At 41.1% G+C, this 17,876-nt stretch overlaps 1 protein-coding gene and 1 long non-coding RNA gene across 3 annotated transcripts in view; one reads left to right on the top strand and one right to left on the bottom strand.

The window, feature by feature from the left end:
- Positions 1-17,876, bottom strand: part of si:dkey-166d12.2 (rap1 GTPase-activating protein 1) — a 199,099-nt gene that overhangs the window by 56,348 nt on the left and 124,875 nt on the right. Inside the window, exon 4 of the mRNA XM_034686870.1 lies at positions 8,495-8,588. The gene's annotated coding sequence lies outside the window, so the exon portion shown is untranslated. The remainder of the gene's footprint in view (positions 1-8,494; positions 8,589-17,876) is intronic.
- LOC117815278 lies at positions 13,743-17,135 on the top strand. Of its 2 annotated transcripts, none has more exons than XR_004631781.1 (4): positions 13,743-13,791; positions 15,222-15,376; positions 16,089-16,247; positions 16,364-17,135. It is a non-coding gene; the product is annotated as an uncharacterized LOC117815278 (long non-coding RNA). The 2 variants fall into 2 exon arrangements; XR_004631782.1 differs by lacking the exon at positions 13,743-13,791 and adding an exon at positions 13,798-13,938.

Raw genomic sequence — 17,876 nt, 5'->3', positions numbered from 1 at the left:
CCACTGATAATTAGACAGTCCACAACCTAACTGCTTTTAAATTCTCACTAAAAACATTTTTATATAAGAAGGAATTTGTCCACGCCTAAATCGTGATTATTGCTCTGCATTCAGATGTCCTGTTTTTCTTTCCTTTTTTTCCCCCTTTCTTTTCTCTCTGTCTGCATCGTTTTTCATGGTTTGTAATTTTCAGCATTTTTTGTTGTGAAGCACTTTGTAACTTTGTTTAGAAAAGTGCTATATAAATAAAGATGATTATTATTATTATTATTATTATTATTATTATTATTATTATTATTATTATTATTATTATTATTATTATTATTATTATTATTATCTGGGCTAAAACTTAATTTTGGTGCACTGCAGAACAGCATAAAATCTGGCTCCCTGCGGCTGTTTTCTGAAATTAAAGTCTCCAAGAGTACTATGGGAGAAAGAGCCTTCAGTTATCAGGTTCCTCTCCTTTGGAATCATCCACCACTTCGATCAGGGAGGTAGACGCTCTTTACTTATGAGAGATGACGTTCCTTTTTTTTTTTTTTTTTTAAGTTAGATTTTTGGCCTTTTTGCCCCTATTTGATAGTAAAGCTGAAGAGAGACAGGACATGTGGGGAGTAGAGAGCAGGGGTAGACATGCAGGAAATGGTAGACTGGCCGGGAATGGAGCCGGCGACCCCTGCGACCCCTGCGACGAGGACTGTAGCCTCTGTATGTGGGGCGCTTAGACCGCTAGGCCACCAGCGCCCCATGATGTTCCTTTTTGATAGACCTCAGAGAGAGGCTGACTCAGGCTTGGACCAGGCCCTTGTTATGCAGCTATAGGCTTAGACTGCTGGTAGTCAAGAGTAATCATGAGATTACTATGTCATGATTTGGTATTAATTATGCTACATTGGTTGATTGATGGAAATTTTTTGAGGATTGCAGGACACCTATGAATCCACCTCTGTTTACTGTTTCCTGCTTGTGTCCAAATTATGTTCAATGATTCAGCTTTTGTAGGCAGGTATTTCTTTTTAAGATCAACGTGGAGATTAATGTGGAGGCTGGATTTTAAGGCTTTATGTTTAAAGTATTTTGGGCTGCTCATGTTTTTTCTGGCCTCCGAGACAATTCGGAGCCACTGCAGTGAATATACTATCACTGTTTAATGCCTGAGGCGCCGCGGGCTACACATCCCTTTTCTTCTGAGTTGATTACAAGCAGTTGCAGTGTATTTATGTGTGTAAGTGTACTTGTGTGTGTGCCTAAGAGAGAGAGAGAGATGGTTGGACTGCACGAGTAAGAGCGGCTGGCTGATAACTGATTCATAAATTGACAGACCTGTCTTGGTTGAATGGATGAAAATACAGTATGTGGAGGAATACATATGAGTGTATTAATATCTATTGGCCACAGAGTCCAGAACTTTCTCCTCAGTCTGAAAAGCTAAGGAGTAAAGCTCCGGCTCCAGTACTTTATTAACTCCTCACGACCAAAGCCCCCGTTTGAATTTCCGTGGACAAATTGTCAATGATTTGCATCCAAAGCAATATCCACACGCCTACTCACTCCCCATCCCTCCATTTATGCTCTCTGGGTTAGCTGCATCCTCAAAGGCAATACAGTAAAATGGAAACTAATCTTCAAAGAGACTCAATCAATGAGCAGAGAAGCCTATCATTTCAGCTTTGGAAATCCACCGGGGGTCCATTCATCAAGTCCGGCTCCAGAGAGAGGAGCCTGACCTTCCTGTGGCCACGTGGAGCTGGGGGTCACAAATGTAGCTCCCTCAGCTGGCCCCTCAGGCCCCTTTCTGTGCCTCAGATGAGCCTGTTGATTGTTAGAAAGGTTGAGGTCTACAAATCTGCAGCTGAGTTTTCTGGATGCTGAAGTGCATCTCAGACTTCACAAAGACACAAAGAGAAGCAAACCAGCTGTTTCAAAGAAGGCCTGTTACTCTCCACATAATAGAATCACATTTAATTTGATTAAAATTTGCTGAGCATTAGTATGAACAATGCACTGCTACTACTTAAAGCCATTAAGGGATTAAGAAAGTAAAAACCTTGTACTTCCAGCCCAAAGCTGCTGAATTCATGAGTACTCCTCTATTTCAGATGAAACAGACACGGTGGGCAGGATGATTTTATTATTAATTGAGTGTCTGTTAAATATTGTAATCCTAAAAGATTGTTCTGCTCACATAAAAAATCAACTTGATAGAGCAGAACCGGAGATATTTTTTGTTTAAAGCGTTCTTCATCCCTGACACATTTTAGCTGTATTTAAATACGTTATGCTAGATTCCGCTAACCCAGCCCAGAGCTCACGCCTCTCAAACTCCACACCCTGAGATTTCTTTCATATTTGTTGTGCAAACTTTCAGCCAAATTACATCACTTAGGGCAATTTATCCAACTTCCTGAGCCACAAAAGGCTTCTTACAACTTTTTGCACACATGCAGCTATCCTCCCAAAGAGCGTAAAACTCACTTTGATGTGTCAAATTGGTGTAGATCCCCTTTCAGGCAAACTGAATGTGGGACTAATTGTTCAATGTAAAAGCACATGTATGGATCCTGATAAGCACGTGAGGATAATTCAGTGACTTTGTTCACAACACTGCAACGTCAAAACTCTCAGGCCATCAGCTCTGATCCCTTCATCACAACTCATTTAAGTAAAACCCCAATTCCAAGTGGGATGCTGTGTAAAACTGATAAGAACAGATTTTGATGGTTTGCCATTCACTGAAACTCTTTAAAAAAAAAGAGAAACTGAACAATGTTTTATGAGAAATATGCTCATTTTAAATTAAATTCCAGTCACACATTTCAAAAAGGTTGGGACAGGGACAATGAAACACTGAACACAGTGTTATGCTGAAAAAAGAACACTTGGAGGAACATCCCCCAACTAAATACAGTAGATTTGTAACTGCCGACTTGACTTGATTTCTTGTAGATGTTATACGCTGACATGGGAAGTCCACCAGATCTATGCCCAGTCCAACTCCCATTGGCTAATGCCCGGCTCAGGGCTCTCTCGTCCGTCAACACCCACCGGTTGCGTTTTCGGAATGCAGCACAGAGCAGACTGCCAGACAGCTGGAGCCATGTGACTATTACTGCCTTAATCAATATCCTGCTCCTCTCCTCATCCATGTTGTCTTTATCGTCCTGTTGACTTCTGTCCTGGCTCCGCTCATCATGACGGCTTGATGTTGTAGTTAAGTGAAATACGATCTAGTGATAACACACAGTGTTTTATTTAGAAAATTAACCGGATGTTTTAATTTGGTTTTGGTGCCTGACTTCCTGTCCCGCTCCAGCTCTGTGCTAACTGATGCTTCGTGCTCCAGCTTCCGACCTGCCGGAATGCAACAGAGCAGATCCAGTGGAAGTTATCACATTGACGAGAATAGAAACCTATCAGATCCGGTGCCATGATGGATCGAAGACGGACCGGACACGGATCTGGTGGAATTTGGCCGTATGGGGGTTCTTTCGAGAAGTTGTAAACCTACACACTTGAGAACCGTACCACCCGACACAAAACAGTTAAAATAATGTTTTCCCTTTTCCTTTTAGGCAGAGGATACTGAACTTAAATGACACATGGAGGTCCGCTTATTCCACGTTTGGCAAAAGTATAATCCCAGTTCCGTTCAATGCTTTCATGAATACGACTTTTGTAAAGACTTCAACCTTAAACAGTCCATATGCAGTAGATGCAGTCTGCCATGGTGCTATTACCTTTTTACTTTACCGCGGCGTCCTCTGTTTCCCCCTTTCCTCTACCTCACATCCTCCTTATATCACCTCACTCATATACAAAATAATAAGAATAAACGCCACATCTTCACATACCTCTCCTAGACAGTGGAACCTTTACATACCCAGCATTAAAGACAAATCATTACATTCCATTTCTTTTTGATTTGACTGGTATAAATGCCCTTTGTTTCCCACTTGTATTGCTATGTTCAACCCATTTAATCATGTGGCCCTGTCACAGATTAATGTGCAACAGGTAAGTAATATGACATATGAAAAAAGAGCGTTACACAGAGTCTGAGTCTCTCAAGAGTTCCACTCCAGGATCTAAACTGGCCTGCCTGCAGTCCAGACTTGTGACCCACTGAAAACATTTGGTGCATCATGAAACAAAAATATAAAGACCTGAACTGTTGAGCAGCTGTTGAGAATGGGAAATTTGATTTTCATAACTCCAGAAACTTGTCCCCAATGGTTCCCAAACATCTACAGAGAGATGTTAAAAGAAGAAGTGATGAAAGCCGAAGGTAAACATGTCCCTCTCCCCACTCCTCCAAACATGTTGCTGCCAATACATTTAAAATGAGTATATATTATTAATAATAAATACATTTATTTTCAGTTTCATCATTTCATATGTTGTTGTTGCACGGTTCTGAATTAAGGATAAAGTTTAAAGGATTTTCAACCTGTCCAATTCTATTTTGTATCAACATTTTACACAGTGCACCAACTTTTTTGGCATTGGGTTGTAGAATAAACCTTTAAATTCTACCCTTCGATGATTTAAGACCCACATTGCAATTTTTAAGTATGTGCAAAAGTTTCTCTGCAACTTACAGGCCAACAAAGCACCTTTCAAAATGTCAAATTCAGTATAATGAGAATAACATGCTTCATCTTCAGTATTCTCAGCATTTCCCTGACTCAACCTCTTCTCTGTAAATTTCTCTTATGTCCTTACGTCAGCGCTCTTTTATGGCAGGGTTACTGAAGGAGCTTTAAACTTCAACAACTGGCAATTTCTACTGCAATAAAACTGTAAACTGTTGATGTGTTGTTTGGACTCTTGGCTTCAAAAACTCTATTTTGTGCAAAATATAATTACCTTGATGCACTGTCTCCCTGCAGACACACAAAGCCCATTCATCACAGAGCTTGATAGGAATCTTGCAGTTTTTAAGATAAATGTGAGTGCTTGTAAAATGAAACAACATTTATAAAATAAAAACAAACATACCCCTGAACGTTTAGAGGTTGCATCAGACATATCCACTGATAATTAATACCTTGCAAATTGTGTTTCCACTGCATGAGGACCAAAAATAATCACAATGTGCCTCCTATGGTATGTGCCCGAGAGAAACAACTGCTGCAGATCTATATTTGTCACAGAGGCCGGTTACAGAGGGCATGGACCCTTCTGTCAGGCGCAGCAGCAGCCTGCCAGCAGCCAGCAGGGTGGGGGACATTGGAGGCACCTCTCACTTAGCTGGAGGATATTATGTGCTAAAAAGAGGGAGGAAACCAGGAGGGAATTAAAATGCACAGACGCACTGAGGGTGGGAATGGGCTGGTAACACCGTGTCAATGCCAAAAATAACTCAGTGTACTGAACTAGTACTATGACTAATGCCAATTACTGATCTGACTTTTTGCTTTAAATGTTACTTTCCATCAGCTGATCCACTGAAAAGACCAAAACCAACAATACAACCATTCCTGGTTGCAGGGGATACTTTTTTTAAAGAATACATTTTTCAATCATTTTCTCAAAGTGAAGTAATTTACAGAGGAGAAACCCAGTTTTAAATATTTAGCAAACTTGAATTTGTTCAGTTCCCACACATTGACAAACCGGGGCAGGTTGTCCTATAATCTTGCCTGCCCAATTATAACACTGACCAGTTTCTCATTTTTCTGTTTTCATCTGTATTAGATTACCATCCAGGATCAGTGATTAAGAGAACCTCTCGTCGTTCTCTGCATCAGAAATCCTGCAGCACCTGACACATGCTCTGTTTGAGTTTATTCAAGATTCAAAAAAGCTTTATTGCCAACTGAGCATGCACACACAAAGAATTTGACGTGGTGATTGGAACACCGGTACTTAACAACAAGACAGCCGGGACAATAAATTTAGAAACCAAAATCTAAATCCAAAGTTCTAAATAAAATACTATCTGTACAAAGAAAAGTATTAAAGTACTACTTAGAGACATAAATAAATTTGCCGAAGCCAGAGTGCACATTTTAGCAGATTAACATAATAATAAATCAGGTTATGGATTAAATTACAATATTGCACATGGAGAGATAGAAAGACGTCCTTCATTATGACTCTCTTATCAATGCACGGATAAAAATGCAACGTCTCATGTTTAAAATGAACCTCCTCACTGCTGTTTTAAAGTGATGTGCAGCAAGCTGCTGCTGATGTCATTCTGCACTCTCAGGGCCTGATTCACAAAAGGATTGTTCTGCTTTTGCACATGCTAAGCTTAAACCTGTGCAAATGAGCCAAAAAGACACAGTCTAATTCACAAAGCATGTGTAAAGGGTTAAACGCTCCGAAAACAGTGCAACAGAGCATCAGAGCATCAGTGTGTACCGGTGACATTGTATACATTTAAATGAGCCATTATGCATTCACATGGAGCATGATAGACCCCTTTCCATGCTAATGAGCCACATTGAAATAAAACCCAATTTATAAACCCTGGCGCTACCAGCACTGGGCAGTTAGATTGAAATGTTTTCTGTCTGCTGAACGTCGGTGTTGACATGCTGAAACTCTTCCATTATTATGGTAACAATTCAATCTCTGGATTACTTAGACATATTACAGTATATCCATGCATAGATATATACAGTATGTGCATTGTTGCAAAACAGTTTACAAGCCTCGTCCTCATGCGGATCACCTGTTGTGAAAACATAACAAGTGAATATTTTCAAAACTCAAGTTGTGTTATTTTTGTGTCTTTATGAAACGTACTGTAGATTGATTTGGTCAAGAGATCAGACACACAGAAATAAAGAGAAATGATAGGAGGCGAGGCGGGACATGCTGCTTTGTGCATAAGCTGAGGAGAGCTGTGTGTGATTGTGGGGAAGGGGGGGGTGTTCTCATAGACCAGGGGTTCCCAAACTTTTCAGCCCGTGACCCCCAAAATCTAGGTTGCAAAAGACTTGCGATTCCAAATGTTGCATCATACTTCATCTGGCTGGTCTGCAGAGAATTAGCTTACCTACATGGACATGCGGCTGTGATTCCTGTTCTGTTATGAATTACCTGCTGCTAATGATGCTTTGTTTTTTAACTGTTACCTAATCCTAACCTTAGGGGTCATCTGGATAGAAAAAAGGCAGAAGACTAATGAAAAATTGTGTATTTGCAAGGTTTTATTTTAAATTTAAATACCATTTCAGTCGATATTGTGACACTAATGAGTCAAATATGCAATTTTAGATTACTTAAGAAAAAAACAAAACCTGGAAGACAACCTCCAACTCCCAACCAGTGTCTTGCGATCCCCAAGGGAGTCCCGACCCCCACTTTGGGAACCCCTGACATAGACGACCCCAACCACCACTACTTGCTACAGTCTCATTTTGAAAAAAACTATGTCGGGCACTATTTTTGTTTCACAACATGCATTTTGTGAGTATTTAAAGCTGCATAGTGATGTATGTGGGATTTACTTATGAAGATCTTCAATGCCTTGCACTGTGACATGTTCCTGCAGACATGTGTTGTTCCTTTATACGGATGTGATAAAATCAAGGTCTAAGGAACTAATCACAACTTTAAAACTTCTTAGAGGGACTGATTTACAGTCCATGAGGAAAAGTTTGATAAACGGTACATAAAATATTTTCGGTGTCAACAGAAATACTTTATGTACCTTTCATCAAAGCTTTACTGAAAGTCTCTAAACGTATTCTTGTATATGCTGGATTGGTTGCCTTTCTATGAAAGACAAAAAGTGTCTGAATGGCATCATTAGATTGTGCTCTAAAATCACTGGAGTCCAGCTTAAGGTTTCTGCTCCCTTTGGACAATGCGGGTGGTCCAGACAAAAAACAGAATTTTAACCCAACCTGATCACATACTTGGCAGTAAATTTGCAATCATGCCCTCAGATCAGCGGTATTATATGCTGGTGCAGAAAACAAACTGCTATGCAAATTATTTTATTCCTTCTGCCATAAGGCTGCTAAATGCACAAAAGGCAGATTAAACCAATAATCACTCCATATCCCACTCTGCTGTACTGTCACTGGTGGTTGTTGTTGATGTCACACAGTGTTATTTATTTCCTTTACTGTATATTTAGTACTATGGATGGGTTGACTATAAAACTGAATTGCCCTCCTGGGACTAATAAAGTATTCTGAATCTGAATCTGAAAAAGTTCCTCATTCAGAAGAGCAAGAAAATCCTGATGAATGTTTGTATGAGTATTGCTCCATTGTTTTTACACATGCAGAAAAAATAAGACTCTCATTATCCTTCTATGACACCTTTTTTTTTACAAGTCAGAATGTCTGCTGTGAGCAGTGTGAAAACTCATTCATCACTTTTTGATTCAAGACATGTTCAATTGCTCAGTTTCATATTCATGGGATCAGATTTGCTCTCACTTTCTGTGTATGTGATATCAGAAACTGTGCATGATGCGAACCTGAAAGGCAAAAGAGAAAAGCAGCGGGTCAAAGACTCGTGTTACCTTTGAAAGTGAGGGAAGAGGAAACGGAGGGTGGGAGTGTGGGAGTGAGTGTTCTACTTCATCAGAGAGGCGAGGAATCCTTCCATCTTGTTTCCTGTGAGTCAGATAGGATGGAGAGGAGAGAGAGAAAAGAGAGAGAGATGTGGGGTTATGGCTTGCCTCAAGCTAAATTTCCGATCTCAGCAACATGACTACAGGAAAATGTCTGTAACACAATTGAGTCAGCCATTCAAAGAGGATCATTACACTCTTACTACAGTTAGAGTACTGGTATTAATGCTCAGCTGTCCTGAGAGTAGGTCATCCAAACTTCCTGCCCTTTGTGTGCAGTCTAAGCTTTCATACAAGCCAGGTTGATCAGAGGCCAAACAGTAAAGATCATGAGAGCTGCAAAGAGGAAGAGGGATGTGCAGACACCAGGAAGAACAAAGTGACAATTGATACGCAGCAGAAGAAAAAAGGATCCTCATCTTTCATAACTTAACCTGCTGCCCTCGACTCTCTCTTCCTCTCTCTCACTCTCTCTTCCTTTCCGCCTCCCTTGCCTTCTCGTCTCTGTGAGAAGTGAATTACTAGTCTGACCAGGATCCTTGCAGCATATTACTTCACACTTTGTCTCACATAGCATTCAAGTTGCTAGAACTGGCAGCGCGTCTGTGCATGCAACCTGTTCCCCAACCTGCAACAGAGGGCATTTCTCAACGCTGATCAGAAGCAGAGGAGCCACAGCACACAGGCACATCTGATGACTCGGTGAGAACGGAGGGAGAACTGGTGGAGAGGTTCGCATTCAGCCCACTCTCAGTCCAAAATCATTAAATACAGCAGATTGCCCAGCAGCCTCGGGTGTGATAAAAACAAAGCTGGAGACATCCCTCGAGCACCATTTCATTCGGCTCTGTGCTAATGTGTTGTTTAGATGTAACGCTGACTACAGGTGATTTTAAATAAAAGTCCAGTTCCGGTGAAGGATGAGGGCGTTGGAAGGGTAAAACAAACACAAGACATTATCCAGCAAACCGGGTATAAACTCAGGGGTGGATTAAGACTGTTTTCACTTGGGTGGCCCTTCTAACGCTATGCACAAATAAATCACATTTTATACCTTATATACTCAAATTCAAGTGCAACATGGTACAGTGATAGCACTGTGAACTAATAGCAAGAGGGTTTGTGGTTCGAGTCCCAGCTGAGGCCTTTCTGTGATGAGCTGTATATTGTCCCCATGCATGAGTTGGTTCCCTCCGCATCACCCCCTGTAGGTGTCAGCTTGTCTGGTTGTCCGTCTATATGCTATCCCTGTGATTGGCTGTCCAGGATCAATCAATCAATCTATCTTTATTTATATAGCGCCAAATCACAACAAACATTATCTCTTGACACTTCATAAAAAGAGCAGGTCTAGACCGTACTCTGTTACATTATTTACAAAGACCCAGCAACAAGACAGGCTCCAGTCCCAGGGTGTACTCTGCCTCTCGTCCAATCACAGCAGGGACAGTGTGACACGGGACTTCCACCAGACCCGCGTCCGGTCCGTCGCCGATCCACTGCGGTCTGGCTCCGTGCTCTCTGGTCCGTACACCCACTGGCTGCGTTTTTGGAACGCAACACAGAGCAGGACCGCCGGACAGCTGGAGTCATGTGACCAAGGTTTTCCCGCTGTAACCACTGAATCAAGGATTATCCTCCGCCTCTCTTCATCCATGTTGTCTTTATGGTCCTCTGAAAACCTCTGACTTGATGACTCCAGGCCGGCCTCCGTTCAAAATGCCGTTTTGTTGTCATAGTTATGTAAAAAACAATCTACGATTAATACGGAGCGTTTCATTCTGATAATAAACCTGATGTTTTATTTTGTTTTGGTGCCTGACTTCCTGTCCCACTCCATCTGCTCTGTGCTGAAATCATGTGTCGTGCTCCGGCATCTGTCAAAAATAGAAGTCTTCCGTGTCTGATCTGTTACATTCCGACCTGCTGGATCAGAGACGCAGCTGGAACGCAACTGAGTGGATCCAGTGGGAGTTAACACATTGACTAGAATAGAAACCTATCAGATCCGGGGCCGTGATGGATCGGAGACGGACCAGAGACGGATCTGGTGGAATTTGGCCATGAGTGTTGTCTGCAAGCTATATTTTGGAAATAGTGCTGGAAGTTAGATCCAAAACTGGTCTTCAATAAAAGTTTGACTACTTTTATGAATCTCTGCATCTTTTAAGTTATTGAACAAGCATAAGTAACTGAAAAAATAATGAACATTTACTGAGGTGTTTGTCTTTTAGACTTCAAAATCTAACTCCATGGTGCTTTTATTTCTTGCTAACTTGGCTGATCTATTCTGAAAGTCCAGCAGGATTTTATGTTTTAATCATAACTTGGCTGTATCGCCCTGCATGTTCTTCTACCACAGTGCTGCCTTCATTGTCTTCTCCTGAAGCCCAGAACCTCAGTCCATGTTTGACATGTTTGAGTGAAAACGTGTTTAAACACTCACATAATCCCAGCATTCAGTTGCACACTCTGCACTGCTCTGAAGGTGGAGAGGCTTATTTACAGGAGCTCTTTCTGCTGCAGACAGTCCATTACCACATATTGCATCTGGCCCTTGTCTGAGAGTGCCTTGTCTGTACAACAAGTGTGTGAATCTTTAAGTGTGAGTAAACAGAGCTGCTCTTTCCTGACAACAGCCTGCTGACCTGATGTTGAGGTTAGGAAAACTATTTGTAACATAACAGAAAGACTGATGTTCTTTGTTGCTTCTGATCCCCGCTGCATCCCAGCAAACACTGAACAAAGCTGTCTGATCTTTCTCACAGCTTCCTCGGCTTCTCAGATGTTTCTCTGTGGGATGATTTATGTTATGTCTCTCGTATAGAGCAGTCAGATCACATTGAAAATACGATGTCAGATGGTGCCTTGAGCTAAGAAAAATGCTTTCAAAAAAAAATACCTAGTCATACAGAAACCTGCTGTATACTTTGTTGTACAATCTTCTTTTTGTCCTTGCATGTTCCTATTTTTACACTAAAAAGTGACTGAAAAGATAGAGCCTTTATTCTTTTTGTAACAGACAGAGCATCTGCATTCTTGCAGGTGTCACTACATTAGGATATTTGCAGAGTAAGAACTGGGGAAAAGTGCATGAACAGTGCTGCAGGAGAACCGGACAACAAACAAAAAAGACATGTTATATGGGTTTCCTAGATTTTAGAGATAGAGACATCCCTTAACAAGACATCAAACACTGATATCACACTGAATTTCTCATCTGGGGATCAATGAACTCTTACGGCCAAATTCCACCAGATCCGTGTCTGATCCATCACGGCACCGGATCTGATATGTTTCTATCCTAGTCAATGTGAACTCCCACTGGATCCACTCAGGTGCGTTCCGGCTGCATCTCTGATCCGGCAGGTCGGAACGTAACAGATCAAATACGCAAGACTTCTATTTTTGCCGGATGCCGTAGCATGGCTCATCAATCTCATCAGAGCACATGGAGCGGGACAGGAAGTCAGGCATGACAACATTTAAAATCTGGTTAATTTCCAGAATAAAACACTCGTTTTTAACTGAACTATGATAACAAAATGAGCAGGACCAGGCCTGGAGTCAACAGGTCATGGATTTTCAGAGGCTGATAAAGACTATGAAGAGAGGAGGAGGAGAATCGTTGATTCAGTGGTTACAGCGGTAAAACCTTGGTCACATGACTCCAGCTGTCCAGCTCCGTATCTTAAGAGAGAGTAAGCACACCATCAAAACTGTATTTCTTTACTTTTGAAACACGTTCCTTTCTCATAAAAAATAGCTAAAATGTGCAGATTTTAGATAACTCCTTGACCAGTATGGATTTTTCCCCAGTGTCTGCGTTCAGGATTTCTCTGGATCAAGATGTTTTTTGTTTTTTATGCATGATGAAAATACATGTCCTGTTTTGGTGTTTCCATTTATGACAGTCTGAATTACAAGATATACAGTACATCAGCCGCCAGGTTGTTTGCCTGTGAACAGGAGTTTTTTGGATGAAGACTTTAATTTAAGCATGTAAAAGTCATTACAGCATGCCCAAGAGTGTTCCACTTCCCTTCCTTTAAATCCATGTTTCTTTCATCATGTGTTTTTTCGCTCTGGAAAGTTGCTGTAAAATCACCTTCACGCTTCCTCAGCATGCAGAGAGCGAACTCAAACCTCCCATGTGCCACTTTGTGATCCGTAATGAAAGGAGAAGCACAAAAGGTGCAAATCAATCTTGATTAGGAGACTCCGCAGACAGAAAGATGACGGCTGCCTGACAGCCTGCCACTTTCACTACCGCTGGCATGCTTGGTGGCTCTCATCACAGGAGATGAATACATTTATGTGGCGCCTGCGTGTGTGTGCATGTTTGTTTGTGTGTGTGTTTATGCCATCTCTGAATTAATTCATGAGGAAGATAACAGAATATATCTGGTGCAGCGTAAATGTTAAGTTTGACTTAGAGAGATTTCAGGCTGGCATATTGTGATGAACACAGTGGGCATACGTTATCAAATACCAGCGTCCTGACATATGACATGATACTATGTGATATGGATTTACTGAACCTCAAATAAAAAGGAGGAATATTCAGTGAGTCATCATCTGCTGATAAGGGAAACTGCTGCAGTAGATACATTATTGGCATGCAAAGAGTGTGATATAGACTGGCATAACGGGTTGAGTTAGGACCCACAAGCAGTACCGGAAGCCAAGAGATCAGTTGGTAACGACCTTTATTGAACAGTTCATCAATAGACACGGGCAACAGGTGAATAGTCTCTCTACCTCGAACACAGGTAGGGAATCGAGTCCCCTATGGGCTCGATGACAGCCTGACAAATCAAGCACCGGTGACAGACAGATCCTGGAGAGAGTTGAAGAACAGACTCACTCGAACTCCACAGGAGGACAGGACACCAAACAGCCACGAGGACGGACAGGCAGAACCCCAGAAGGGTGAAGGCAGAACTCGTAGTCTGGGACAGAAGGCGTAGGTCTTTTCCTGGGAAGCGGTGAGGAGGGATGGTCACGGGCAGGCAGGGTCGGCAACAGGAGATCAGTCCGGAGAAGAAAGCTGGAAAGTCTTGCATGAGGTCAAAGAACAATCTGGCAAGGAGTGGAGAGTGGCTGCTGCTTATAAACCGGCTTGATTGCAGATGAGGAGCAGGTGAGTGTGCAGGTGAACTGGGTTGCCTGATGAGGGGGTGTGGCTGGCCAGCAGAGTGGAGCAGAGGCAAGGAGAGTGGAAAATTACTGACAGAGGGGAGGAGGTGAGCAGACTGTGACAACTGGACTGTTCAGTCTGAGCTAATGGCTTCTGTTAATGCCTTTCTCTAGTTTCACCTGGTGGAAATCCATCTAAATCTATCTGACTGCAAGTTTGGGATTCTTAGCCACCAGCATCCTGATTCAAACATGTTTGTTTCATAATATTTCAACCTGTTCCTTCTTTGAGAATACATCCTTTAAAGTTAAAGGTCTCTTGAGATTCATTTGCAGAGTTTAACGTCTTTTCCTGCAATTCTGACCTTTTTCTGTCATTCCTAAATCACCTGGCCTGGGGGCATTCCTGGGAATCAGCTGTTAATATTAATTTAATCATTAAGATTAAGTCTAAAAAATGGAATACTCCTCGTGTAAGCTCCTTTTGTCATGTGTGTTCTTCTCTTTATGCCTCAATCAATCAGTAAGTCAGTCAAATTTTACTGATAAGATTGGAGCTAGTCTAGATTGTACTCCTGTATTTTTTACAGAGACCCACAAAAATTCCATCAGAAGCAAGGAGAAGCTACCTTTTCCTGCAGACAGAAACCCTGAGCAGCACCAGACTCATTGCTAGACAGCCATCTGCAATTAGCTGGGCCAAGAAAATGGGATAGAGGAAAAGCAATCTGATAAAAAAGTGGAAAAACATACTACAGAATATCTAGCTGTCACTGGCTTGTGAAAATCTGACTTTCATTGACTGATCAAAGAGGACTGAATTCAATTACTAGATGGCTCTCCTGCCTGTCCATCTAAATACGTATATCTGCCTGTACACTAATTTACATAAGCAGAGTCCTCAAGAAGCCAAAGCAAACATGCTAAAAGAAGAGACAGGTAGTTTGATGCCTTCGGACATGACAACAATGAGCTGCTTTTGTCTCGCCCAACGGTCTCTCAGAACTCATCCTGCACACAAAGAGATGAGGAAGCAGTGCTGGTCAGTAATGGTTGGCAGCTTTAGTAATGTAACTACATTTATCAAGGTCTTGGTGGTAAAAAGCTGCTGAGAGGCTGAGAGCTGCTGGTGGCCTAGCTGTCTAAGAGCCTCCACATACAGAGGCTATGGCTCTTGTTGCAGAGGTCGCCGGTTATATATGCCGCGACCATGTGCTGCGTGTCTTCCTCCACTCTCTACTCCCGATGTTTCCTGTCTCTCTTCAGTTGTCCTGCCATAAAGACCAAAAAATACCAAAAAAATCTAACTAGTTTTACCCATTCTTCACTATCGCAATCAAAACTCATTATACAAGACAGAATATCTGCAATGAATAGCCTTATTTTGTTAAAGATGTAAAGTGTATTACAGAAAAGGCACACATTTTCTTTCTCATCTTCTAACAAAGATCTCCAGTTACATGAATGCCCGTCTGTTTAAGTTGAATTTAACACTGCAGTATGTTCTAATGAGCTCTGGACCCGCTGTCTGTCTCAGGTCAGGGCTGTGAGCAGCAACCAGGTGGTCGGGTCACGGAGTCACATCCACGAGATGATTGGCACACTGGAGACTCATAACAAGCAGCACTTATCCATCCAGCTTTCACACTGAGTGAGGAGGATTATAGCCAAGCTCTCCACGCGTAACCCCAGGTGAAAGGTTCCTCCTTCAGTCACAGCTGATTAACCGCTTTAAATCTGGTAAATGCAGAGGAGCCAAAAGAGAATAAAGGTGGTGTAGAGGTATCTTTGTGTGTGACTGCGCCAGAGAAACATTGCTCTTGTTAATGCTAACCAAAGATTGTAATCACCTGCCCTCGTGGGCTGAGTGTGTGGTCTCTACTAGAAACATTTTGGGTTTATTTTTCTCACATTGATAGCTCACTTTGTTCTGTGATCGACTGACTGCACACACACTCCACCTTTTTGTTTTCTCTCCACATTGAATATTTTTTTTGTCTGCAGTTGTATAAACGTGTGTCACCTAGCAACATCAGCCATCGCTGAAATATGTAACATCTAAAAAAAAACAAAAGCTACACCTACAGAATGATAAAATAAGAGAAAACGCTACTACCAAAGTCATGAGTCATCTTAATGGAAAATGCAATTTTCTGGGGACAGAGCAGTTTATTTTTCTAAAAGATGAGCTCCAAGAGTCCAAGAATATCATTTGACTCTTTGCTGAATTATACATACACATCACATTATACTGATGAAAGATATTATCAAACCATACAAGGCTAGTCGAGGTGAATGTTAATCTTCAGTTTTCATTAAAAAATGTCTTCTGCAATCACTCATTTTAAAACTAATGCATTACTCTCAGCATAATGACATGAATAAGTATTTTTTTATATTTCAGATTCTCATCCCACTTCTAATCCCCTGTAGAGACCTAAAATAGCAGATTCCAAAGTGCTCACATGAAGCACCAGCGCAAACAATCTGCCAGGGACAAATGGTGAAGTACGTCAGCGGACCAGTGAGCCAAACTCCAAAATAACCAGTCTTCACCTTAAAGGTCTCTTCCTCTGATAAAATCATATGTTCTCGTGTTTACATCTGGCATGAACTAAAGTTCCAAAGTAGACTCAAAGCATTCTGACGCAGAAAAGATCCCATGTGTTTCCTCCACAGACTGCTGGGTCATGAGCTCTGATAAGAACTCCAGCTTTTCAAATTGTGGCTCAGACTGAGAAGCGCCTGCAAATACAAATGAGCTGAACACCCTGCAAACTGCCTCTTACATCATGGATTGGAGTAGGATAGTTTTGCGCTGCATTAGTCAGATCGTAGACTGCATGAAAAGATGGACGACATGACAGTGCCCTTAAAGTGGATCCAAAAGATTTAACTGACTGGCTGCAGTATAAGTCAAACAGCTCCGCCTCCTCCATGTTAACAGACTGGACTTCAGTAAAACTGTAGAATCTGAATACACGTCACAGAAATTCCTCTCAAACATGGTTTCTGTCTCTAAAATTGGCCCTTAATATGATGATTTACATTCAAATCCTAATTTTTCGGAAGATTATAGCTTTAATTAGAAACTTCATGCTGTTTAAAGGGGAATTAACGCCATGATTGACAGCTATTTTTCTAAATCTGCAGAGCTTTATTCACCATGTCTGCGATAACACACTCACACAAGCCAGACTAAGGAATCTGTTCTGCTCTTGACTCTGCCAACCTGAGGGGACCTTTTGCTCTGGTATTGTTAACTTAAGTGTGTTTTAGTCGTCTGAAGAGTCACTGGTGCTGTCACAAAGTACAGAAGGTCAGGATCGGTCAAGCACAGTAGAGGTTAGAGTAAGTTCAATCTTTAATTAACATGACAATGCAGAATGTGTCAACTATAAGATCTGCTGTCTGATAAAATGTGTGAAATAAAGTATGTATTTCCTCTTGAGTAAGTTGTGAAATCTTTGGACTGAATACAAAAACTATAACACCATCTTTCGTTTTTTGGCAAGACAAACCAGAGGAAGTGCCAAAGACTTGAATACCACCGCTGACCACAACTGCTGTTTGCATTCATCAGGGTTTTCCAATGAAAGCAGAGTAACTGTGGCTGGAGCAGGTGAATACGTGTTCACTGAAAATAACAGTAAAAATAGAGACTACAACTTATAAATTAGACCACTAAAGATATCTAATAAATGTAATTAAATGTATCCAGTGTGAAAAGTGGCTCATTATGTCTATGAATCTGAAAACCTCGATACAAAGGGCCATACATAAGAAACATAAGAATATGCAACTGTTTCCAGTTCATGGGTGTACATTGTTGCTTTAATCCCTGTCTATAATAATAATAAATGATAATAATAATAATAATAATAATAATAATAATAATAATAATAAAAACAACAACAATAATAACAGCAACAGCAATTATAATAATAATTATATTTATAAGCACCATTTCACAGTCATAAGTTTGTTTATATTATTTGAATAATATATCTTGTTTGAATACAGAGAGAGAAACATGTTGTTTAGTTTTGGTAAGAATATTGTTATATTCACTGGTTAATTTCCTGTTTCTGTACCTGTATGTTTGCTGTCCTATGCACCTTCGGTAGTCATGTGACTAGGAGACAGGAAGTGAAGTGTTTTGTATAATAAGTTTTCTGTTGTTCTCAATAAA

The sequence above is a fragment of the Notolabrus celidotus genome, chromosome 1 (genome assembly GCF_009762535.1).
Source record: "Notolabrus celidotus isolate fNotCel1 chromosome 1, fNotCel1.pri, whole genome shotgun sequence".
Taxonomy (NCBI): Eukaryota; Metazoa; Chordata; class Actinopteri; order Labriformes; family Labridae; genus Notolabrus; species Notolabrus celidotus.
Note: the sequence above shows the minus strand (reverse complement) of the source record. Positions and strands in the feature narration are given on the sequence as shown.